We start from the raw sequence: 14,676 nt of genomic DNA, 5'->3' as shown, positions 1-14,676 counted from the left end.
CCTGGGAGACTGCAAGTCCACCCAGTAGGGAACTGAAATATTGCGCACCACAACCTCAAATGGTCCAGTCCCCTGATCCTGGAGCGCGCAAGGCTCCACGGGGGCCATGACCCACACTTTCTGGCCAGGTTGAAGCTCTACCAGAGTGGCATACTGGTCATACCAGTGCTTCTTCTCCTCCTGGCTGGCTTCCAGATTCGCCTCAGCGAGTTGCCTGAAACGCCTAGTCTGGTTCCTGAAGGTCAGCATGTAGGAGGTTTCCTGGGAGATTGCTCCCAGCCTTTCTTGTCCAGACTCAAAGGTCCTCTGACTGTGTCTCCATGGAGAATCTCAAAGGGACTTAACTCTAGAGATTTCTGTGGCACCTCACGGTATGCAAAAAGTAGGCATGGTAAGAGGACATCCCACTTCACCTCATGGGTTACTCAAGACCCATTATCATGCCTTTCAGGGTTCGGTTAAACCTCTCAACCAACCCATTTCCTTGGGGGTGGTAAGGAGTGGTGAACTTGTAAGTTACACCACACTTCTGCCATAGGGACTTCATATCCCTCGAAATTAAGTTGGTGGCAACCACTGCAGGCCAATCACCTAAGCAGCACTTCAGCCTAGGAATAGTCTCTCCTCCATTTCTTCAGGTTCCTCTCCTCAGCAGAGGTTTATTCTTGTAGTCCAAAAGTGATTTCACTTCATGGGATCTGGGTCCCAATATTTATACCCCAAAATCCTTTGTTCTCTGAGGGGAGAGGGGCCGTGACAGACACTGTCAAGGCCCCTGGACAGCAGTGGCACAGTGCACAGTGCCCAAAGCATCTCACACCAGCAATAGTGCCAGGTCTAACATCAACAATTTAGTACACAGCACAAACAAGCATTGGCAAGGCAGACTCAAGTGCAGTTTCACATTTTATGTCAAGACTGCTATGAAAATCTACAGAGTGGTCCAGATGCTGGTGATGCAGGATGCCGAAATATGCTCTGGGTGCTGTGTGGTCTGGAGGTGTCATTATGGTTATTCCTTGGTGAAGGCGGTATGACTTTAGCCACAAGAGTCTATTTCCCCTGAAATCTTCGAGCCAGTAGAAGGCCAGCCATGGCTGGGCTACTGATCTCCGTATACAGCATGTCCTGCGGTGAAGGCTGGGTCCCTCTTTGGAAACTAATCTAGGCTCAGACTACACTCCTGCATCAAGCAGACTTCTGTGCAACTTTTGGCTGCTAAGAATCGGTAGCTTGGGTTGCCAGTTGCGGGTCAAAAACTGTGGCTACGGATTTGTCGAAATGAGCTTCTTCAGCTTTGACAGCCCTGGTGCAGGTTCCAGGGGCTCAGACGACGGACCCTTGGAATAACTTCTTTGGTCTGGGGCCCTGGAGGTACTTTTGCAAGAGCAAGGCGCAACAGATACAGTCCTCCCTTTGCTAACACAAGGTGCAGCAAGGGCAGTCCAGCAGACAGTACAGACTCTCTTGCCAGGACCAGGTGCCAGCAGGATGTCCTTTTTTGCCCCTTTTTTCCAGTTCTGTCACGATCGGAGGTTTAGCGTGCCGGAAAGTGTACTGGGTGGGATGATAGGGTCACTAGCTAATGGGCTACCATGATTCCTCATACCCAGTGAAAACTACAGGCTAGGTGGGGCATCAAATAATCCCAGAGTACACTATTATATCCACTCCCAAGATGTTTAAACTCTTCCTTAGATGTTAGGAGTTTGGCAGAACACTCTTGAGATGTAGCTACCGGTGGGCTACACGTCCATGAGAAAATTAGCTTAAACACTGGCCTCCTCTGTCTGTTACCACTGCCAGCCTGTCTACCTGAACAGAGAGGCAGCCCTTTAGGAGTGTGATCACCATTTGCCTACTAAAGGCGGCTACACCTTTGAAAATCGCTTTCTGGACCAACACCAAGTCGCTTCCTCTCCCTGTAGCAGGCTTCTAGTGTACCCGAGCCTGGCAGTCATTCACACTACTCTCCAGGAGGGCATAAGACTTTCTGAACAAACATGGTTACAGAGTATCCTTAAAATGGACACTAAATTTGACTTGGACGTCAAGTCGGGTTTAATGCCACAAATAATTGGACACCTTGAAGTAACTATTTTTTTTTAGCCCTATTCAGAAGTTACCAGACAGAGGTCAGCCGGTAGCTCTGCGTTAGCAAATTACACTATTTGAGTAACCATAGCAAAAAACTACAATTTGGAAGTTTTAATGTCACAGCATATTAAAAGCATAGGTCCTATTCAATAATATACAGCTCCCTGTGTCAACGCTCCACGGGCCTCTCTAAGGGGAGATTTACATTTATTGTAAAGGGAAGTGGGGGCTTTGCCATTGTTTTACATGATAAAGTAGAACTAGTAGTTTAAAAACTGCTCTTTCAGACTGCAGTGGCAAACTGGGAGCCATTTTGTATTCTGTCACACACATGATGGCACAATCAGTGCTGCCGTCCTGGGTGGGCTCGGTCTTACTTGTCTTGAATACACTTGCTACCATCTACTAGAGACTTATAAGTGAGCTTTTGCCAATGTAGGGTACTGAGCTCTTGATAGAAGGTCTCAGTGCACTCTGAATTGACAAACTAGCAGCTACTAGTCCAAATAGGGGTCAAAAATGTGAGGGGAAACATCCAAAAAGCCTGTTTCCTCAAAGTATAGTCAAACATTCAAAGTATTAATTAAAATATAAAACTTATTACCAATGCTATCAAAGCATTACAGGGAGTAATGTGTCCCAGAGTCATTTTTACTTTTTAACTTGCTGCAACTGCGGCCTCAGAACCAACCAACAGGGGTGCCAGCTTTCCACAGACTAGCAGAAAAGGCTCAAACTTCAGGAGTGCTAGACTAACATGCAAAGCCTCTACCGGGATCAGGTATTTAATCCATTGGTAGACTTGGAGCTACGTTTATAAGTTCTCCTAAGGAGCTGCTGTACTGCCTACAACACTCCAACTCAGTGGGTGGTGCCCCTGCCCTTTCTGGAGCACCACATACAAAAGAAATACAAATGTTAGTGCTCATCACAGGGACTTAAAGGCCGCTCCATTGCCTCGGAAATGTATTTCATATTAGTGGCATCCACATTCTTTCGAGGCAGTTTTCGATTTTTTAGATGGCTGAGGTCTTGCCGCACTTTCTTTTAACTTATTGTGGATGCCCAGGTCCCACCAGGATCACCCATATGCCTGCTTAGTTGGGGCTATGGGGGACACATGAAGCTCACTTTGGGTTGCCTGACTGACTCCCAGCCCAGCTGAAATTCCCAAATGCTGGTACAGTAGCTGGCATGCTCATTACCCCCGCCATGGTCCTACAGGGCTGACTGCTGTAGGGCTGTGCCTCCCCGTTCCACCACGACACAGGCACAGAGTGAGAGATATTACAACTAAGAGATATTACAACTAAGACATCATAGCAAAGTCGTTTTTCTTCTTTCCAGCCCAAGGGAGATGTGGATCCTTGGGACAGTGTTCCCTATGTAGGTTGGTCCCTCGGGCCACGAGTAGCTCGAGGAGGGGGGCCCCATGTATATCCTCTGCCACAACAGAAAACTATTACAGAAGTTTGCATCAACCACCAGAGGCAAAGAGCTCTCCGTGGGGATTTTGAGAATTTTCCAGTAGAGTGCTATGCACTTGTTTGCCCACTGCTACACCCAGGAGACCAAGTTTCGGCTGATGATATCTTGGATACATCACTGGGGACCGGGTTTGATCAAGTATTGCTTTCGGTGGTGAAACCAAGTCGCCCGCGCATTTTTTCCAGGCGTCCAGACCTCCGACTGAGTTTTGAGAGCTTGATTTTCAAGTTCCTTGCACCAGGTATGTCCTCTCTCCTCCCTGGGAGGGGCATCTTCCACAGCAAGAAAACAAAAAAGCCTCCAGTCACACTCTGTACACTAGGTTCCAGACCCTCATGGCTACTGGAAGGACACCAGAGGCCTGTCCAGAGAAGCTCCAAGGGACCGATCCAACGTTCCCCTCCTGGCCCATTCTACGAACTGTTGCCCTAGAGGTATAAGGGCCTACATGACTTTAAAGTCCTTCAGTGAATTCTTACAGAAGCATCAGCTAATAATTCTTTTGGCGTAGCTGCTCCCAAGTCCAGAATTTCCTCTTTAGTCTCATCCTTGTGCAGGGATTTCCAAGTGAGGGTGGAAAGTTCTACAAGTCTAGCACCCCAGACCCATTCTTAGGTACCACATCCTTCAATCCATCCCTGCCCCTAGCACAGCAGTTTAGGTAATTTCAACATGGTGACTTTAAGTGGTCTATGGAAAGACCTCTCTTGGGAGCCTCAGCTGTGCTTGAAACCGAGACCGATGCCTGAACCACTCCCACCAAAGATACAATAGTGAGGCCCGCTTGTGTTTGGCTCTCGACTTTCTTCTTTGTTTCTGTCAGCCAGGGTTTTCCCAGGACAGGTGTAGTGTGATCAGTTAATTAGCAGATGCAGATTTCCTGCTCACCTCTTCCCTTCCCTGGAACTGTGTAAAGACTGTTAATGAGTTTGTGTGGAGAGTCTTATGATCCTCCTGCTGGCCAGCACAGTAATTAACCTGACCCAGTAGTGTGGCAAAGGCCTGAAATCTGATTATGTCTGGCACACAGCCACTGACCTGGGCTTTGAGAGGGAGGTGGAGGAGCGGCGAGGAGCACCGTAGCCTTTCAGCGCCGTCCTGGTGCTTGCACAAGCCTTCCTGACTGCCTGTCACCTGCCGCTTCTGCCGCTCAACATCCCGACGGACCGGGGACTACATCCCCCTGCGGCCTTTGCCAGAGGAAGCCGCGCACGCCCTGTCCCGCCCCCGGAGGTGCTCTTATACCAGTGAGAGCCCCGGGGGAGCGGGGGACACACAGCCACCGACCTGGGCTTTGTGAGGGAGGTCGAGGAGCAGCGAGGAGCACCGCAGCCTTTCAGCGCCGTCCTGGTGCTTGCACAAGCCTTCCTGACTGCCTGTCACGTTCCGCTTCTGCCGCTAAACATCGCGGCGGACCGGGGACTACATCCCCCAGCGGCCTTAGCCAGAGGAAGCCGCGCACGCCCTGTCCCGCCCCCGGAGGTGCTCTTATACCAGCGAGAGCCCCCGCGTCGCCGAACTGCGTGGGCTAAGCCCGGGCAAAGGGCGGGCCGTCTGTGGCCGTCCGGGGCAGGACGAGGCAGGGCTGGGCCACCCCTCTAAGACCCCTCCAGGACTAAGGAAAATACCTGACCAGGTACTGTTGACCCTGAATTTGTATCACGAACAATGGGGAAACGGAAAAGCACGGAAGGGGGACTGAATGCTCCAATTAAAGTAAAAAGCAAAGGAAGTCCAAGAAAGCCCTAAAACATGCAGGGGAAAACTGTGTCATGAGCCGTATTGAGGGGCTGGTGGAGGACTGTGAACTCCTACTCAGGACAGACAACTTGTTAAATGGGAATGTTGATGCAAATGAGGGGAGAGTTACTGAGGAGCAAAGGGGGTTGGTAAACATGGCCCTATAGTAATCCCGGATATGTTCTCAGGGAAAAAGCATGGTAAGAATGTCCCCGCAGAAGTAGCTGATACCCCATGTCCAAACATGATTATTAACATTGACTTCGAATCAGTAGCAATCTGCCCACCAGTAATTGAGCCTATTATAGTGTGTCAAAATAGGTTTTCCGTTCTAGCTAATACTGATACCCCTGACGCGGAGACTGTGGCCCAATTAAATTCACCATGTCCCCCACAATCGGTCCCAGGGAATGAGAATATGGAACAGGGGGGGGGGGGGTGTATAGAACCCTCATTGTCTCACACTACCCAAGTGACGAATAGTGTTGCCTTAATATAGTTAACAAACTGTGTAAGACAATAGAGGACATGCACTTAAAGATTGAGGTTCTAACCAGCACAGTAAATAAAGCCATATTTGGGAGAAGTACATGTTCAAACTGCTGCATGGTAACAAATGCAGGGTCTGATAAATCGTTAGCCCGCCGTAAGGAATCAGGGACAAGTACTCTGATGAAGGGGGGGGAATAGAAATGAGCAAAGCAAGGAAGGAGCTGTGAACAATGGGATGGCGAAAGGAAGTTAGGGGCCTCTGCCGGCCCAACCCAAAGAAGTGGTTGTACCCCCAAATACAAAAGCGAGAGATATCTCATCCGGCCCTAAACCAGGACATAAAGTCAACACTAATACACCCCCCCTTAAGGTAGGATGACTTTTCTTGCCACCAGAAGCAAATGATCTAGTGGTAGTTCTTACAGGCGTACGCAGTTGAAAGCTAATATCCATGAGTCAACTGAGGATTTAGTGAGGAAGACAAAATTTTGGTTAGATTGTAACCAGTGGGGCAATAACCTTAAAGTATCGCCTCACATCCTGATGGCAAGACGCATAGCATGGGTAGGACCTAATGCAAAGGAATTTGAGGGTGACTAGATAGTTGTCCATTTTAATAGAGCAGATTTAGCAGGGAAGATATGCAGGACTGCTCACCTTAGGGCACGGGGGGGGGGTATTAAGGTTTTACCCCTGGCCTTTTTCTATCCACCAATTAAAGGGAGATTCCAAAATACTAGGGTCCTGAGGGAAAAACGAGGCCTAGGGGATACCCTACCCAGATCCAGTCAATCTGTAGACAATGTAAATAATGAGGGAATAGTATCTGGCCCTCAATTTGCAAGGAGTCTAGTAAATGTGCGAGGGGAAACACAGATTGCACCTAGACCACCATCATTTACCAATCTTGATGAGAATGACTGACTGGATATAGGGATTTTCAACCAGAGTAGTCAAAGTAGTAGCCATCCAGTGATTTCCAATCCCCATGGGCAAAGTGAATTTAGCAGGCCCAACCTTGGTATCCTGAGCTGGAACATCGCCGGCCTAAGAAATAAAAAAGATGATCCTAAATGGCTGGGAATGATTAACCAGTTTGATCTTGTAGAGCTTCAGGAAACAAGGGAGCCGGAGGTAAACTGGTGGTTGGATGGTTATACTTCTTTTTCCAACCCAGCGGAATTGGTTCCTTTTGGTAGAGCCAAAGGGGGGCTCCTTTTGCTATTTTCTGTGAAATAACCGTGGCTCTATCAAAGGGTTGAAGTAAGCACACCCCATTGTTTAGCCGTGGAAATGAGGGACCGTAACACTGTAAAACTTCTGGTGGTAATCTTTTATAACTCGCCGGATTGCTCGAATGGTACTGAACATTTGTTGATTCTGAAATAATTTTTAGAGGATTATATAGAAAAGCAAACCACTTATTACCCGATTATTCTTTTAGGGGATTTTAATATACACCTGTGTGATCAGGAATGCCAGGGGGATCTGGACATTGGGGAGCCCACAGCCTATCCCACACCCCATTTTGAGCATAATAGACAGGGGGAATGTCTAGAGGAAGTCCTAGCGGCAGTGGACCTTTATGAACCCAATACATCTGATCAAACTAACAGGACCCCAACGTTTACTGGTAGGGGTAGTAGCACTGTTATTGACTATATGTTTTTGTCATCTTTATTGTTGTCTAGTGTCATTTTCTATGGGGCAAGATACTCACATTTTAGTGATCATAATCCGGTTTTTCTGGTACTAAATAATGAATGTGGTCTGGTGCAATCCGGGAGACACATGAGGGTAGAGGTAAGCATCAAATCAACTGATCAAGGAAGAAGGCTAAAATGGACAAAGATAATCCCAGATATTTTTTTAGACACCCTTTTTTTGTCGATAAAGGATATGTTGAATATATGTCTGGATAATACAACTGGGGGTATGACTGTTATCGAGGCATTCACTGCCATTTGCAAGCAAATATCTTCAAACTTATTGGCCCCGGTAAAAAGGGGGCAACAAATGGCAGAGAAATGGTTTGATACTATCTGTTCGCGGGCACATGGCCTCTTAATGAGAGCCATTAAACAGACCCCAAAAAATAGGACTTATGTGGCTATACTTAGAAAGGAATACAAGCTAGCTGTAAGGGCCAGGAAAAAGGACATTAGAACTGAAGCTTGGGGGGCCTTGGTGTCGGTTGAGGTCTTAAAGAATAGCCGTAGCTTTTGGGAAATTGTAAATAAACCTTTTTTTTCCGAAAGCGGCAACAATGTGGTAGAATGTAATATCACCGAGGCACAATGGGTAGAACACTTTGAGGCTATATAGGAGACCCCTATATTGTCTGATCCTGCCCCTTGGGATGTTCTAAGAGATGCAGCCTTTGAGTTTTAAAGAGGAGGAAGTGGTTTTGGCCATTAAGGCCATGTCTAGCAACAAGGCCCCAGGTCCAGACGGCGTTCCAGCCGATTTATATAAAACACAGCCAGTTTTCTGGGCTCAAGTTCTGACAAAAAATTTAATACTGCAGCAAAGGGAAATCACCCACCATCCTGGGCCACATCTATTATAGTTCCTATTTTTAAAAAGGGGTACAGAGGAGATGCCCGTTGCTATAGCACAATCTCTATAATTTATTTGGCCGTAAAGGTTCTGGGGAGGGCGGTCTTATGTAAAATGAAAGGATGGCTAGATGAGAACAATATAATATCAAATTCTCAATATGGTTTTAGAAGTGGCAGGGGGACTCAAGATCAGTGTCTCAATTTATCCCTGTTAATTGGCAAATATACCTCAGCCAAAGGGGGAGTACTCCAGCTGGCATTCATGGATTTATCGTCAGCTTTTGACCTGGTAAACAGGTCAAAGCTTTGGACGATCCTCCTAGAGATGGGGATGGAAAAAAGTCTTGTTCACTTCCTAGCTGACCTGCATCAGAACCTTACTGCACGGGTGAGGATTGACCAAAATAGAAACTGCACTAGGCACTTCAGCTCTGGGCATGGAATACGACAGGGTTGTATTTTAGCACCTTTGCTTTTTACTCTTTATATTAATAATCTAGGTAAGTTTTTAGATATAGCCAGCTTAGATGTCCCCAAAATTGGTCAGGACCGTTGCCTGGTCCTTCTGTACGCCAACGTTGTTTTTTTTTTTTTTTTGGTTTTTTTTTTTTCAGTCTCTCCGGGGTGTAATAGACACGCTGCAGGTATTTGAAATGGATCAGCCTATGTCTGTTATTCAGAGATATTTTCCTGGTACTGGTGCAACAATAACTCCACATCTCATCAGTGATCTGCGTCTGGAGATCAATCTGCCAGACCGCCCTTGCCTTAGATTGCAGACCAGACTTATGTCGGTCCCCCATTTTTTTAAGCTTGGACACCAGTTTACCAGCTGCAGGGGTTCTTAATAACATAGGTGAGTTCCGGCACTTCCGGAGGTTCAGCCAATTCCGGACCAAGAAGTTCCTGTAGGGCACTGCGCACCCTATGGTATTGGAAGCTATGAAGCAGCGACTTCCCTGTCTGCGATTGCAGAACCTGGTGGAGAGTTTTCATAGTGCCGTCAAGGAACAAATCCCTCATCTTGGTAATACCCAGTTCCTGTAGTGCCTTCGTTACCCCTTTCTCCACAAGAGGAGGTATCCACACAGCCCACTCCACCCGCATAATTGGAGAGTACAGTCTATCACCGTCTTACATTCTCAACAACTCATGCCACGCATGATTCGTGGCTTTAATGGAATCTAGTATTCCCGTCCTGCGGTCCACCGGGTGACATATCGTGGCAGGGAGTGGTACCGGATCCGCAAACAGCTGTTCTAATTTTACATGCGGTACATCAGGATTTCCATGGATCCACGTGTGTAGGTGTGACGCCTGCGCAATACGATAATACTGTTCGAGATCCGGCGCTCCCAGACCTCCCTGTTCGTAGGGAAGCGTCAAAACCTTCCATTGGACTCTGGGTTGTTTACCTCCCCACGCCAACCTAACAAGGACTTGCGTGAGTCGCCGAAAGAAGGATTCAGACAGGACCACCGCTATGCTATTAAAGATAAACAGGAACCGAGGTAGTACCACCATTTTCATAATCGCTATCCGCCCCATTAGCGATAGTGGTAGTCTACACCAGACCTCCAAATTGTCCACCAGTTTACTGTATGCTCTCCCGTAGTTCTCACGAACCAATAACTCAGGATCGGTGTGCAGACGGATCCCCAGATATCGTATGGAGTCCGAGGTCCACTGCAGCGGGTACTCTGCTGCAAACGGGACAGTCACCGGCGTTAGCGGAAGAGCAACCGATTTGTCCCAGTTCACGCGTAGACCAGATAGTGCCCCAAATCTCACCACCTCCCGCAGCACTGATGCAAGATTGACTTCCGGTTCGGACCTTGCTGCTGGCTTATTTGGATTTCACCGCTACATCTTGCGTAACCCGCTCCGCGGGTCCCGCTGCGACGTGTCAGCCGTCTCTGAGCTGAGCTTGGGACTGCACCTGTGGGGGTGTGTGCGAGCGTCGGGACAGGACTAAGTCTCCCAGGAGTCCTGGTAACCCGCGCCACCTGTGACCTGGCCGCTCTCCCCGCCCCACCAACAGCCTGAAAAGCCCCTGCCTGCTACGCTGTCCTGGGATACCTTTTCGGACCTTGCTGCTGGCTTATTTGGATTTCACCGCTACATCTTGCGGAACCCGCTCCGCGGGTCCCGCTGCGACGTGTCAGCCGTCTCGGAGCTGAGCTTGGGACTGCATCTGTGGGGGTGTGTGCGAGCGCAGAGCTGCGAGTGTTGGGACAGGACTACGTCTCCCAGGAGTCCTGGTAACCCGCGCCACCTGTGACCTGGCCGCTCTCCCTGCTCGCCCCACCAACAGCCTGAAAAGCCCCTGCCTGCTACGCGGTCCTGGGATACCTTTTCGGACCTTGCTGCTGGCTTATTTGGATTTCACCGCTACATCTTGCGGAACCCGCTCCGCGGGTCCCGCTGCGACGTGTCAGCCGTCTCTGAGCTGAGCTTGGGACTGCATCTGTGGGGGTGTGTGCGAGCGCAGGGCTGCGAGCGTCGGGACAGGACTACGTCTCCCAGGAGTCCTGGTAACCTGCGCCACCTGTGACCTGGCCGCTCTCCCTGCTCGCCCCACCAACAGCCTGAAAAGCCCCTGCCTGCTACGCTGTCCTGGGATACCTTTTCGGACCTTGCTGCTGGCTTATTTGAATTTCACCGCTACATTTTGCGGAACCCGCTCCGCGGGTCCCGCTGCGACGTGTCAGCCGTCTCTGAGCTGAGCTTGGGACTGCATCTGTGGGGGTGTGTGCGAGCGCAGGGCTGCGAGCGTCGGGACAGGACTACGTCTCCCAGGAGTCCTGGTAACCCGCGCCACCTGTGACCTGGCCACTCTCCCTGCTCGCCCCGCCCCACCAACAGCCTAACTCTTCTTCTATAATTACAAGCGTTATTCGCGCCCGGGGCTAAGCCCGGGCAAAGGGCGGGCCCTCTGGGGCCCTCAGAGACTGGACTGAGCCCAAACCCCTGGGAGTTTTTCCCCCTGTGTGTACATTCTGAGTAAGAATACTCAGTTTTTCCACCTACAGGTGTCTGTCTCCTATAAATGCCAGCACAGACTCTGTTATGTCGGACAGGTCAGGGGGCCCACTCAATGGAACTCTGGACAATTATTTCACAAAGACTGCTGCCGATGTTCCCAAGGAAATCACTTTAGCAAAGCGGCGAGCGGAACGCCGCCGTTCTGTAGAAAGTATGAAGAATAGGTCTTTGATTGAGTCACCGTTACCAGCTACCGCCACTATTGAAGGGAGCCAAAATGGCAATGACAGTGTACTTCTATTGGATAGCTTGCCCCTTGTATTTAGAGACTGCACACCGACACCTAGTACCTACCCTAAGATAACTGTGAATGGTCCCTCACCTACTAATTGCACTAGCATTCCCACAGTAACTGAGGCACTGATTAACCCCATGCCCATGCAAAAATATACGAAATAGGGCAAAAAAAAACTACGCAGCTTAGAAATTACGGCCCACCGCCTACCAAAAAAGGAGGAAAAGGGGGAACCACAACAACAAAAGCTGAGTCATACTGATTTCGGCAAAAAGACCAAGTCTATAACTGGGAGTGATAAGGCCCCAATAGCTGCACCCGAAGTAATTAATCAAACGCCATCACCCCCACTCCCTATACAGATAGATAGGGAGGTTAATATTGACATCCCCCCAGCTGATAATGTGCCGCAGGTAGCCCCTAATTTAGTTACATTGGATAGCATTGAATGCTTAATTAGGAGTTATTCCCTAGCAATTATAAAAAGATTGAATAAGGTGGAAGAAACACTAGGGAAAATAGAGCGGGAACTGGGAAGAAAGGAAGCCCCTACAAAGACATATGCAAATAACGCTGTGCAAATTATTACAACGCCCACTCAACCTATTACATCTGCCCCAATCCCTGTATCGAATTGGACTCCGAAACCCCCCCATAATAATAATAATAAGCAACACAATCCACCCCCTATATTACCAACTAACAAACCCGACCCGATTTCGGCTATATCAGCTAATAGACCACCTAAGAGTCTGGGCAACGCATCTCTGGGGATACCAACAATGGAGGGGGAAAATTCCAGGCATACTCGGGGGAGATTAAATAGGGCCCCCCTCCCAGAACTTCCACCGGAAGCAGTGCCTTTCGTGGTAGTCCTCACAGGGGTGCCCGAGCTGGAAAAGAACAAGTGGGAAGGTTTTGCCCAACTAAAGAATAAAATCATGCATTGGCTGAGTTTATATAGGCCAATTGCAAGTAATATCAGCGGCGAAATTGTACATGTCCGCCGCCTCCAGTGGTTGGGGGGGGAAGACCCAAGGATATTGAAGGTGATGTAGTGGTGGTGAATTTTAGAGACCAAAAAGCTGTCCATTTTATATTAAATTGGCCACCAGGAAATGCCAACAATCGTATCATTCCCCGACCACTGACGTATTTCTATCCGAGATCAATGGTGTTTCCACCCCAGTACCAATTCCCTCAATATCCGCAAATACAAGCTCATTCTAATACCTACCCTTCGACCTTACAAAATGTCAGGAACCATCCATATGTGCCTTATTCTGTACCGGTTCCTGATCCCTATGGATGGAGTTTTGTACCCTCTAGGATCAATACAACCACCAATGGGAGAATGGACCATTTAAAACCATTTACGCCATTGGAGACCACAAACAGGTTCGATATATTTAATGGGTTAGATGATTGTGATTGATGTTTTTTGAGTCCAGGGGATGAGGGAAGTGGAATACATACCTCCAGTATGGAGGGCATTGACTATGGAGTTGATGTGACGGGGAACGTAATATGCATGTCTTTAGCTGAACCACTGAATAGGTCCCCGCCCCTTCCAGTTATGGGAATACATACTGTCGGGGAAGCAAGTACCCCAGGAAAAGGGTATAAGTTAATAAGTTGGAATATTGCAGGGTGGTGTAATAAGACGGACTGCCTGGGCTGGTCGGAATTCGTCACCAAATTCGATATTCTTTGTCTCCAGGAGACGTGGTGCACTGAAGATATCCTCCTAGAAGGCTATGTTGCCTATAACTGTCCGGCCCTGAGTTCCAGTATGGGTAGAGCTAGAGGTGGGCTGGCGATTCTGCTGTCTGAGTCTCCCGGTACGAGTTAAAACACACATGACAGTTGGCTCACATTCACAGGTACTATGGCTGCAGCATAACGGCGGCCGGAATGTTCTAATAATTAACCACTACAATAATGTGTTCAACCATTCCTGCTCTGTAGTGGTTGATGAACTTGAGGAGGCAGTAGATAATCTGTGTGGGCAAACCGGTATTCCTTTCGAAATTTTGTGGGGTGGTGATTTTAATATTCATATGTGCCCCCTTTCTTTCTCAAGGGTGTGTGGTTTTGGAGGGGAGGATGGGGAGGACCAGGCCCAATTTATACATACGACCTATGGGGACTCACTCAACACACTCTTGCTTAAATTGGATCTGTTGATATTGTCACCAAGGAAAGATAATGAGGGCAAATCGATACCAACCTTTGTGGGAAGGAATTTCGCCACTATCATAGATTATCTTATTGCCTCTGCAAGCATAAACACCCTGTGTACTGTCCCAGAAGTACTAGACATGGCTTTTAGTGACCACAACTGTCTGATAACGCATTTGCTTATGTGGGGGGAGAAGGTTGTGGTATCCCATGGAACAGTGGCGGATTTAATCCCACACAGACCGAACGGACCTAGGATCAAATGGAGGAGACATAATGAGGAACAGCTATTGGCCAAAATTGTGTCAGCATTCCACCTCCTGTAGGCATGCAGTCTTGAGCCCAATACATGCCTGACAAGTATATTAGCTGGGTTTGAATCAATTAACGTGACCACGAAACAGATTTTGACTAAGACTAAGGCAAAGGGACAAGGGGCTCCTAGAGGGTGGTTTAATAGGGCTTGTACAAAATCCCTACAAACATTAAAAGACGCCCTTGCTAGTAAACCCAGGGATAGGGAAGCGGTCAGATCCCTAAGGAGCACTTACAAAATGCACCTGAATTTGAGGAAGCAGGAGTTAAGAGAGGAAGCGTGGGACAACATGTCCAAGGCCGTAGAACTCCGAGATACTAAGTTATTCTGGAATACCGTTAATAGCCCCTTCCTTCAAGATGAGGTATACCCAGTGCTCTCGGCTCAAGTAAGTGAGGAAAACTGGGTATGCCACTTCTCTAGCATATCTAACCCAGGAGGGATACCTATAGAGAGAGACACGGTTGTGGTCCCTGGACCCCCTACACCGTTAAACATTACAATCGCTGAGGTGGATAATG

The 14,676-nt window shown here is 48.4% G+C and overlaps 1 protein-coding gene across 1 annotated transcript in view; it reads right to left on the bottom strand.

Moving 5' to 3' along the window:
* Nucleotides 1–14,676, bottom strand: part of LOC147729252 (CD59 glycoprotein-like) — a 142,084-nt gene that overhangs the window by 37,036 nt on the left and 90,372 nt on the right. The gene's annotated exons all lie outside the window — the stretch shown is intronic.

Source organism: Lissotriton vulgaris, chromosome 2_2 (assembly GCF_964263255.1).
Source record: "Lissotriton vulgaris chromosome 2_2, aLisVul1.2, whole genome shotgun sequence".
Classification (NCBI taxonomy): Eukaryota; Metazoa; Chordata; class Amphibia; order Caudata; family Salamandridae; genus Lissotriton; species Lissotriton vulgaris.
This window is presented reverse-complemented; position numbering and strand designations above follow the sequence as displayed.